The sequence below is a fragment of the Corapipo altera genome, unplaced genomic scaffold (genome assembly GCF_003945725.1).
Source record: "Corapipo altera isolate COAL_440 unplaced genomic scaffold, ASM394572v1 0, whole genome shotgun sequence".
NCBI lineage: Eukaryota > Metazoa > Chordata > Aves > Passeriformes > Pipridae > Corapipo > Corapipo altera.
Genome location: NW_020884872.1, coordinates 68,011,661 through 68,023,711, shown reverse-complemented (window position 1 = coordinate 68,023,711; position 12,051 = coordinate 68,011,661). Strand labels below are relative to the sequence as shown.

Sequence of the window (12,051 nt, the reverse complement as noted above, 5' to 3'; positions counted from 1 at the left end):
GTAATTCTGGCTAGTTGGTTCTTGCAGTTATACAGTGTTTAAAAAAAACTGAATTTTTTTATATTCATTATCTAAAGAAATCACTCTTTCCTGAATGATGATGGAGATGTATTTATTTTTTAAGGTGTGAAAAAAAAGTGTGAAAATTCAATCTTACGGAAACTCTGCAGTCTAACACCAGAAACATTCTGGTGGAAATTACAAAAATGACGAGTAGAAAATTGTGATATGGTTAATTCAAACCAGTCTTAGTCCATAAGGGATGCTCATGTTATCTCTGGTTGAGGCTTAAAGCTATGTGTCTGGAGAGTTGAGCATGATGAAAATAAATGCAATTTTCAATCCTTTGAATGTCTTTGAATAATGAATAACAATTTTTTAATAATGTTGTTGCTCAAGTTCGTGAATGGCTGCAGCCACTTTGCAGGCTTAAATCAGTTCCTGGTCACTAACTCTTCCATGAAACTATCTCTTCCTAGGGCTAGGTACCTTTTATCTCAGGGATTGTTTATGGCATCCTTAAAGGGCAACAGTCCATTGCTGCAGCTTTTTTTTCTCTTAAGTCCATGATAGTTTTTGATGGGCCGTAACACAGCTTGACACCTGTGAGAAACCTATCAAATTTCATACACCGGACAAAAGAAACTTATTTTATCCCTGTCATGGCACTTCACTGATGTGTCTGCTTCTCAGTCACTGGCAGGGCTGCTTTCCCGTTTTGGTGCTTGCTGTGTTAGGTGAAGCTGTTGGCTTCGTTATGTTTTAGCTGCAGGCAGCTGCTTAACCTGGAGAATGGGGGACATGGTGACAGCACAAGGCCTCCAAGTGGGGTTCCCTCTTCGAAGGAGCCAAGAGGGAAGCAAATGGCCTTGCACTGGAGGTTTTGCCATGTGTGCCATGGCAGCTTTGTGATCCAACACACAAGTGCACCTTCTGTCATGAGACCTAGTGGATTGTGAATGGGAAGGACTAGGATGACAACAGGGAAAGGGAGACGCCCAGTGAGAGAGCTTCTGAGCCTTGTTAGGGACTGAGGTCATTCATTCTTAGCGGGAAGATCTGAAAGCCATCAAGGGCAGAAAATGGAGAGAGGTCTCATTAAACTCCTCAGGCACAGAAGGCATAAGCTGTTTTTAGTTAGGTAGCTCCTCCAATACTCCAATATGATGAAAATTGAGATGGGTTCCAAAAGTCATACACACCTCTGGTCTTGGCTGGCAGGAGACAAAACAGGACTCAAGTCTCTGGTTTTAGTTCCTGACAAACATTTGCAGCATTAGCAGATTCTTTATTGACTGTACCCCAGGAGATACAGCCTGACTGGAATACAGAGTTACTTTAAAACAAACGAAAAAACATGGGTTTTCATTCCAGACCTCTAGACCTCTGTAGTGATTCCATCATTTCTGTCAGGGAAAGTGTTCCCAGTTCTGAAAGTGCACTGATGGTCTCCTGTTCACCTTAGGAGCTGAAGACCCTTCATTGAAATGGTGAATTAAGGAGATTGTCCTCAGGCCCAGAAGGGGCAGGGGAAGAAACAGGCAGCCACTTCTGCACAATAAATACTTGGGTAATAGCAATGCCTTTGACATCCAAAATGGATAAGATAATGGTAAGAAAATATTTGGGCGAACATGAATGTGATTCTTCAAAGCTTCAGTTCTCTATTACATACACAGCTGCAGCTACTGAATTACTGATAATTGTAGCATATGGTACTCATACACAGAATCATAAAATCATTTAGGTTGAAATGGATCTCTGAGATCATCAAGTCCAACCATTAACCTAGCACTGTCAAGTTCCTCACTAAATAATTTCCCTAAGTGCCACATCTACAGTCTTTTAAATACCTGCAGGAATGATGGCTCAACCACTTCCCTGGGCAGCCTGGTCCAATGTTTCACAACCCCTTTGGTGAAGAAATTTTTTCCAAATATCTGATCTAAACCTCCCCTGGCACAACTTGACACCATTTCCCCTTGTTCTATATGGTTTTGTTTATCTCTTCTCAAGGTTAACAATTTTTAACTTCTTTAACATTGATGCTCATGTTGCAAAATTTTATGGTCTTATTTTGTCAAATATGACCCAACTGTAGAAAACCTTTTTTCTTGTGTTTGCAGTTCAAGGCAATGAGCTTGTAAGCCTCCCCAGCTTTTGTATCTGTGTGTTTTGTCTTTGCAGAAAGCAGCAACCAGCATTTACTATTTAATCTGTAGGTGCCACAAAGTTTACTCTTTGTTCATTAAGAAACAAAGAGACTATTAAGAAACACAGAAGGCTAGTACTGAGAGAAAAAACAAGAGGTTTGATGAGCGAAATATTATAGTATTTTTAAATTATGAAATTTAAATATATTATCATAAACTGTTCTCAAAATCTTTGAAGAAAGAAGAATGAAATTGAATGGTATGAGTCAACAAAATATCATATGAAACCTTCAATTCCAAGTTCCATTATAGTTACATATAGATAGCTTAAATAAAAATAACATAAAATCATAGGTGACTTGCATTTCAATTAGCTTCCTGATTATCTATGAATTTATGAAGGTGAAATTAATTACAGGCAAATGCTCCACAACTTAAATACCTACAAATGCAGTCACAATGTACAACCAATCCATGTCCATGCATTAATCAATCAGTAGAGTTTGAGCTGGTCTGAAAACCTCTTACTCTTTCATCTCCTGAATAGAAATAGTAAATAAGAGTTTTGTAAAAAAAAAGTTAGTTTTTATTTCTTGTCAGTGCTAGCATGTTTCCTTTATGTCTTAATGTGAAAACCAAAATTCATTTGACTGGTTTCTTGCAAGTGTGAGCATCAACTCCTCTACAACAAACAGAAATTGCTGAATCATCTGATTTTCCTCTACATATCTCAGACAAAGAATAATAGATTTCAAAATAATTCTCATTATTTTGTTACAAATCCTCTTTGTGCCCTTAAACCAAACTAATTCTGTTTTTCACATTTTGGCAATTTGACACTTTTACGTATCTCCATAATAGCTTACCCTAAACATACTGGTTTTCCTGTTTTTAATTTTAGCATTATACCAAAATTAGAATTCTGCAGGTTTTTCCAATTCAGATGAGAAATTGATTAGTTGGTTATTTCTTTGATGCATTGCCACTTATTCAGAGTGGATATGCAACATTCTATTTCCTTGAACTCAGGAAAAATCAAACAGTGTGTTTCATAGCTTAACATTCAAAGCTTCCTTAAACCAGCTCTTACCCTTAGCTTTTTTCAGGGTTATAGTTTTCATGTCACAACATATGCTTCCTTCTGTCTTCTCTGTCAGCTTCATATGGCACTTCTCTTCCTCCCCATCTGCTTCCCTCCCCATACACATCTTTCTTTAAAAAAAAAAAAAAAAAATTAATGAAACTTGTCTGTACACACAGTTTGAATTCCTTATCAGCCATATTCATGCCTGTGTTTTGGGCCATAAGCTGTTACTGTATTACTTAAGCTTCTTGGTTTTATAAGATATCTCAACTTTTCAAAAACTTTTATTCAAGAATACTGTATATGAAGCTCTACCTTACAGTTTCTATAGGTTTAAAGCAATCTGGGGCAGTAAGAAGAGTTCAGCATTCCAATTAGCGTTCTAAATCTAAATACGAAGTGCTTATCATAGATATTTTCACATGATCAGTTTTGATATTCACAAGAGTCCTACTATAATGAGAAAAATTATATTTAAAAATGAGACTTGGTTCTCCTACTTTCTGTGATTTGATGAACGAGGTTCCACCTACATTAAAGCACTTTACAAAGAGCAAGTATACAAGGGCTTTTTCTGTTCAAATCCATCTTTGGTTAAACTAGACACCCATAACAAATTAATCATTCATGGTGGAGGGCAGAGCTGTCAAACTCATTCTGTGGTGAAGACCAAATTCGTCTGGAGAGACAGGCTTGAAATAAAAAGTTTCTTGCCAGACAGCTAGTTCTGCCTCTCACTACAACATGTGCTTCTGCAGAGACTTGGTTCTGCTGGGGGCTGAGAACAGAAAGAGAACTCCCCTTTCCCAAGCCTATGGGGCTTGGTAGTTAAATAAGTTGATTCTGGCACAGCACTGGTTCTAAACCAAATATTTCCATTTTACAACAAAGGAGGCCAGATCACAGGAATTTAGTATGAAATTGTTTCCCTTACAGCCAGCCTTTGTCATTCTCTAATTCCATCTCAGTACTAACTGCTGTCTTAGGAACTTCAGAGAAGCACAGAACCTATCCTGTCGACCACTGCAAATCGGCTTCGTCTGGTTTAGCTATTCATTCAGTTCTGGCTCATTTTAACTGCTAGACATAAATTACAAAGGCAGCTTTAGAAAGTGGAAAAGATGTAGGACCAAATCCTGTCTGCTGGATCCAGAAGCATGTTTGACATGCCCATTGTTAGAGGGCTTCTTAAGGTTCTGCACTTTTCCACATTCTCTGTAAGGACTATGAATTTTTTTGTTTCTGGAATTGGTGGGATTTTTTTTTTCCTCTGCAGAATATATACTTTCAGATTAGCCTCATAGAACTACACACTTTAGCTTGGTCATTAGCTATCCTGTTACAAGTTCCAAATATTTATTTCTGAGATGATTTCATCACAACAAAACGTTTAGAAAATGCTTTTCTGTCTTCTGTCATTTTTACTTAGCTGCACTACTTGAGATACTTTGAGATCAGCAAATTTGTCAGCACCTTTCACATTTTCAGTCCAGTATTAGTCATCCTTCTATAGCAGGATTTAAACATAGATATGAGTGAAATGATTTTTCTAGTCTGATCACTCTTTTGTGGTATTTGACATTGCAATCTATTCTAACTTTCTTACTATGCTTTCAACTTTGTGGCTTCTCTAAACCCCCTACTCATTGCATACCCTCTTTCTTCCTCTCTTCTTGAATGCTTACCACTGTGGTGGAAGGCAGAGAGTATTTGAAGAAGTTCTTGCTGATGGTGCTGTGGCATTTAACAAGCATGATGGAAAAAGGGGGGTAGAAGAATTCTGTATTCTTTTCTAATAATGGGAGGTTAAGTGTAGGGTGCTATTTTCAGCGTAGAGATACCTACCAAGAAAAGAGTATCGTATAAGCAGAGATGGGCTGTACAAGTGATTGCACAGTTTGCTTATGTGAGATTTATTCAGTTCTGTATTTGTGCAAGGTTACTCATTTAACTGTTTCGAACTGTGATGCTGTTCTATGGATTTTTTTCCCACATCTGGAAGAAACCTCTTAAGAAAACATTTTCTTTGGAAAGAGATAGTGTTTTCCGATGTTGAGAAACATGTGGTGCTCAGGGAAGACTTGTTTATCTCTAGGAAGTACAATCCATTGTATTTCATATTAAAGAAGGAAGGCTTCTGCATTTTCTTTCACATTATTACTTTTGCATTAAGAAGATTTTTTTCTTCTTTACTCTGTTTTTTTTTTCTACTTTGCTTCAAAATATTCTCTGTTTCTGCTTAAATTTGGGTTTCCCCTTTTGTTTCATGGCAAACACAAAGAAGAAAGTTTTGCGAATTTTGGTTTTCTTTATCCTTAGGAACAACAGATCTTTAAATGTCAACTGGGACAGTAATCAGAATACAAACCCAAATTGCATGCAGTCAATTTGTACATATAGTGACTGGTTTATTAAGGAGTTTGCTCCTTCTGAAGTCTAGCTACAGAGCTAGCATGTGCATGCACATGCAGCCGTTCAGCTTCCAGGATACCAGTCAGAAGAACAGCCATAATGGTTCAGACCTGTGGTCCATCTAGCCCTGTAACCTGTCTTCAGCTGTAACTGAATGATTAAGAAACAGAAAGACAGGACAAGTATTAGGTGGATAGGTCCATCTAATACTCACTCAGAGTCCTTGAATTTTCCACTTAGGATTTCCTGAGGAATCTCAAATTCAGACAGTTGATTTTGAAGTTTCCATATCTCAGTAGGCCCTCAATATCCAGCTGCCTTTCTTCATGTTTTCCTCTAGTTCCTGCAGCAAAAAACAAGCTCTGCAGCAGTTATCAGAAGATTGGACTAACCGTTGCCAGTACTGGACAATGTTCCTAGCATCTGTGCTCCTTCTTCCCTCCAATTTAGGTAGAAGTAGAAACTCAGTAAAAACCATGAGGGAGGAATTTAATATTAGGTAGATAACACTTTCCACACATGATTATAATATTTTCTCATGTCTATCCAGTAATACCTGTGCAATATAGCAGCAGATTTCCCATCTTCCCCATATGTAAGAGCAGAAAGCAAAGAATAAAAAAGGAAAAAAAGCCATAGATGTGAAGACTGAATAAGAAAATTTTATACTTTTAAGAAGGCTTTATTTTCTCAGAAATGAAAATTCTGTGGTTCGTCCTTTATTTTCTGATATAAAATGGTTAAGAAAGATCCCATTTTTAAGTCACAATAGGCTGCTTTAGTACCATTACAATACAGGGTTCTTTCCCATGAGATGCTTCAAGTAGATTACAGAAGATGAATGTAAAGTTGTTTTTCTGAGAGAAATATGTAGTATTTCGATAGACTTCTCAGACATTTTTTGTTGGAAACATCAGAAATGTGCAGTTTAACCAGAAGTGAAAACCCAGTGCAACAATTTTGATTCCCTTTGTCTCAAAACCTTAATGTCTTGTACTTTTTTATTTGAAATGTATTTATGTCCAACCATACCACTGTAAAATAATTTGAGACATTCAGAAGAGGGTTTGGAAATGAACTGGAGATTAAATCATCTTCGGACACTGAGGAAGGTGTAGTATGGTACATCCCAATTGCATGCTTTGAATCCCCCTTTCTTTGAGGGAGGGGAGAGTGGAATTCTGCAGACACCTCAGAAAACCTGTTCCATTTCTTTGAGATATTTATATTTGAATTTGTGTGTGCATTATAGGATCATTTTCTTTGCTAAAAATTACATTAGTTATACCTGGCTTTAGACCTAGCCCTTCTCATAGTTGTGTCTTCCTAGTTCCTTTTTCCTCATGGCCATGTTATCAGCTAAGATATGTAGTAGACTGATCTGGTTTTCTTGTCTTAGTTGCTCGGACTTTTTTTTGTCCTCCTCTTCTACAGCGGGCTAAAAAACAGCCTTTGTGATGATTTTCTCCCCCATTTTTAGTTCTCCGTGGTACAACATTTTCCTTCTTCAAACTAGTTTAGAGCTTTCCTAAGTCAATGTGTCAATAATATGGCTCATCTGATGCTAAAAAGGAAATATTTAATCTCTACTTAGCAAGTTTTTGTTTCCTCATCATCTGCAGTCTTCATCTATCCATACTTTTACCATCAAACAGAAATACTCTGTGCTTCTGCATATTTCACTTTATCTTCTCTTGCTTTGTTTGCAGTAATTTCTAACCTGCTGGGAGCCCTATCTTGCAGTATTACTACAGGGGAGTGATGGGCAAGTGTATATGCAACTGCTGCTCCCAAGCACTGCATAAGAAGTCCTGGTTTTGGGTGTATAGGGAACATGGACACAGAGGCCAGCAAGCAGAACCTGGTGTTTCTGTATGCATTTTGTTAGTACAGTCTGTATATTCATAGATACTAAACTGTGAATATCATCTTTGGGCAATTCACATTTCTGATTTCTGAAAAAAATTGCCAGCAGAAATCTCTCTTTCGACTGATCACTTTTGGTTGCGGTTTTGAGGTGTGTTTGTTTAATTGATTGATTTTAGTTTTTTAAAACAGTGAAAAAAGACATTTACACAGGTTTACTGTGACTGATTCAGAAACACGATCTCTGTTATAGATGTCACATGACTTGAAGGAGGTTACTATACTTGATTATAGTGCTTTCCTTGTTGGTAAAATATATATGGTAATGCACAGTATAATTCTAACAACTATTTACATCACTCAACTTGGTATTGAAAGTACTGTGTAGGCTTGGTTTTATTATCCATTTTTACATGGCTTTTGTAGATTTGGTACATTTGTTATTATAGCATTTACTTTTTCTATATAACTGTGTTTTTAAATAACCTGTAAGATCTGGGTTTTTTTCAGCAGTAATATCTGTTCACGCAGAGATTTGATCTGTATTTAGATATATTTCTTGTACACTTACAGACATAATATTTTGATGATGATAGATTGCAAGCTTCTCCCAATATTTAGGCTCCCCAGTATATTGATATCTGCTGTCAATAATATAGATTGTTGGTTGGGTTGTAAAACTTCATTGCTCAGGAGTGTTATATTTTGAAGTCATCTGTCATGGATGTGTTATAGAGATGGGAGACTATTTATGTTGTGGCATTTTAAGTAACTCAGTAAAACCCTTTAAAATATACAGAAAAGGCTTATTTACTGTCATCACTGCTCACTTAATCCTGTGACCTTGACATGATAGTATACCCATAAGGCTCCCTGTAGGTAGTTCAATAAAAAAGATGAAAATCACAGTCTAGTGATTGTTTCAGCTTCATGAATATACTGTCTCGTGACATAAGTATTTCTTAAACATTCAATAGCACTGAATCATTTTAAAACCCAGTAATGTAGCAAATTGTCCAATTGTCTAGATTACTAGAAAAAACACCAAAAACTTCATAAGCCATGGGTACTTCTTCTGTTCAGTTAGAGAATACTAACCATTCTTTTGAAAAATAGTCTGCATAAGCAATGCTAATAGACTAGTATTTAAATTATTTCTTAAAATTTAAGTGTACCTACTTTTCAGATTTCCTTTTTTTTTTTCACTTTTCTCCTGATAACAGATTATTTTTATTGGAGGGGGAATGCTTTTTGGTTTTGTTACAGTCATAAGCTGAATCTAGGAAAGATGCAGGTATAAGAAACTTCTTTAGATGATTTACTAGAAGCTATGTTTGCACTAATGGTAGGAACCAATAAAAACATACACAAAGAGAAAGGTAAATTTGATGTCTCTTAGGCTCAATTTAGAAATACTACTGAAGCCTTTGGGATACTTTCCCATAAGAGTGTGTTAATTTTTATACATCTTGTGTTATGTGGAAACATGGAGGAAAGTAAAGCATGAAATATTTGCCTCATAGTGAGTGGAAGTGTTGTTTTGGTATTAAAAATGTTAATTTGCATTTTCTTTAATGTATAGACATTCAAGTTTCCAATTTCTGTTAGGTAACAAGGCATTGTTTTCAGTCTTTTACACTGAATAGTACTCTAACCTCTTGTGCATTCTTGACTAAAAAGTGGAGTTTTCAAAGTTGATGACAGCTTAATAGTAGAGGAAATTTATTTAGTGAACTTCAGACAGTATTTTCAGTGGTAGAGTTTCACACTGAACTGTTGAGCTAAAAATCTATGAAAATTAATTGAGTGAAAGCTGTCAGAAAAGAAGAGCAGCCAGGAGTAGGATGTGATATGTATCTACCAAACCAAAATGGACTCTACTGTCCTTTCTGATTTAATTTCAATTAAGTACCACTGAAAAGCATGAGAGAAAATAAAAATCTACCCCACATTATTTGGCTAAGTGCCAGACAAGGTTGAATAAGAAAAAAATAGTTTCTTTCGTAACAGTCTTTCTTCCATTTGAGATAATCATGATGGGCTAATAAAAATCTCAGTTTGCATACTCTTAGAGGACCCAGAAAGACAAACTGCTTAATTGTTCCCCAAGTATATGTCACCTTTCATTTTTAACAGTCTTGGAATTAAAAATGTAGAAAAAACATGATTGGAAATTTGTGGGAATGGCAACCAATTTCTCAGGTAATGGCCTCAATGAAAACTATATGGTCTGTTAAATTTTAACAAAGTATGTGTGTTATAAAGGTTTGAAGCCTGATGAAATAAAACCAAAGTATTAAAATTAGTATAAAAGACAGATTAGAATTTATGAACAAATCAATAATGCTAGAGAGATATTACCAGTTGTCTTTAAAAAAAAGAAAACTATTTTTACATACAAATTATGTTTCTCCACTAGGGTAAATGATCCTTTAATATATTGGATATGCTCAGGCTTAGTTTTTGATTGGGTTATTTCACTAAAGACACTGTGTATGTTGTTGCTGTAACTTGGTGATGAATATATTATTTTCCCTGGAAAGAAATAGACATGTTTCTTCTGCAACACAGAGGTTAGAAAAATTGATGTACCTGGCCTCCACTGGCTGTCCATTCATGCTTCTTTCTGAATGAGCATCCAGTGGAATCCACGTACATTAATTTTTTTAAGTATGTGTGTTTGCAGAAGCTAAATCTACAGGTCAATGTTGGGTTCTAGCTGTGGTATTCCCTGTATAACTGTATCATCTGATAATCTTTCGCTAAGCTGTGAAAGGGTTTGATTGCCAACTCTGCAGGGAAATTCAAAGGGTTCTGCTGGACACCACTAAATTTTAAACAGAGAGCATTTTTTAAGGTTGTCCTATTTTGAAAGTACTAGAATAGCTCCTTTATTTCAGTCACATTGACAAATTACTAAGCTGGCACTCTCAACTCAATATTTATTTAGAGTATTCCACTTTAAAAGCAATCAACAAATTCTCAATCTTCGTACACTAAAATAAAAAAAATATACTTCTAAATGTTTGTTCTCTAGTATTATGATCAAGAAAATACATTTACTTTTCTCTTTTTTTTGTTAAATTTAGCTTTTCAGAATCCTCGCAGTAAAGTTGTAATGCTACTGTTTCTTGAAAGACATAAAATCTGTAGGAAAAATCTCAACTGTAAAAATTAAAAGGCCACAATAGACATTACCTTACAAGTTAACATCTACAAATTTCTGTATCATTCGTGGTTTCAATAGCATTTATTAGATGTTAATTCACAGGCAAGTTTTGAGGTACCTTTTAGTAAATATTTGGGTTTCCTGGCTACTGGCTTCTTAGGTTCTCCATTGGCTCCAATCCTCTGAAGTTTGTATTGTTGTTTTTCTCCCCACACTAGTCAGTCTTAGCAGTTGTAAAGGCAAGACATACCTTCTACTGGTACTTTTTTAACTCTATTAGAAATTCATAGTTAATATCATCACAGACATTAGAGAAGCGTAAATGTCAGTGAATTATATAATTGGCATACATATAGCTGAATGATGATATCTGTTCCAGAAATTGCAGGCACTTGGACAACTAGAGCAGATGAATTAAGATAGGGAGAGGAAGATTTTTGTACTACCTGACAAACACTATCTGACTGAGAAATAACTGTAGGTGTGACTAAAGAGTCATGGAGCAAATCCTTCAGGTTTAGATCTGACAGACAACCAAATCTGGAAAGCTCTGTAAGCAGTGGTCCTTACTCTCCAACTTCTTTTCTCATATCTGTCATCAATAGTGAAATTATAAAGTATCAGTGAAGCATTTATATTACTTTTTGAAGTGGCTATATTTCAATATAGTAGCAGTATTTCAATATAGTAACATCTTTTTTTTGTTTTGAAAGCAGAAAAGAAAGAGGTGAATCTTCTCCCTTTCCATAGCCATGCTCACCTCTTTTCACTTTGTTTTCCTTCTGATGGTAAAAAAAAGCCAATCAACAACAAAATCAAAAAAATTTTGCTTATCCACCATCAATGCAGAAACATTAAAGTTTGAAGTCCTTTATGAGCTGAAATAATTTTGGAGAATTCCAGGAAGGACTAATCTCCTAATGGAAATTCTAAGTTCTGATATGTCTTCACATTTTACAGTTTGCATCAAGAATGAGAAGATCTCTTGGGTTCTTTGTCTGAAGGAGGGAAAGATTGTTGATATATTCCAAGATTTAGTCTATATTTACATAATGACTTAATTTCTTTTCTGAACCAGCGAGCAATAACAAAGGGGGAACATGGTTTACAGGATTTATAGTCACAGGACCTGTGGATCCTTCTTCAGATTTCTCCCTAGACACAGTTGTCTGTGCAATTCAATCTAAATCCAGTTACCTGCCTCCATTTACAGTATCTAGGTGTTTCCTACCTTCCTGTAGACTTGGATCATGGAAAGGTTTTTCACTGCCACTTTACTGAGTGCATTCAGTAGTTTATACTCTCCAGTATAAAGAAGACAAGGGAATGTAAAATTCATCTTCGTCTGGATATTTCATGTATTGAGA

General features: G+C 35.8%; 1 protein-coding gene across 4 annotated transcripts in view; it reads left to right on the top strand.

Moving 5' to 3' along the window:
- The window catches only part of NBEA (neurobeachin), a 474,839-nt gene that overhangs the window by 253,818 nt on the left and 208,970 nt on the right, over positions 1 to 12,051 (top strand). The window lies entirely within an intron of this gene.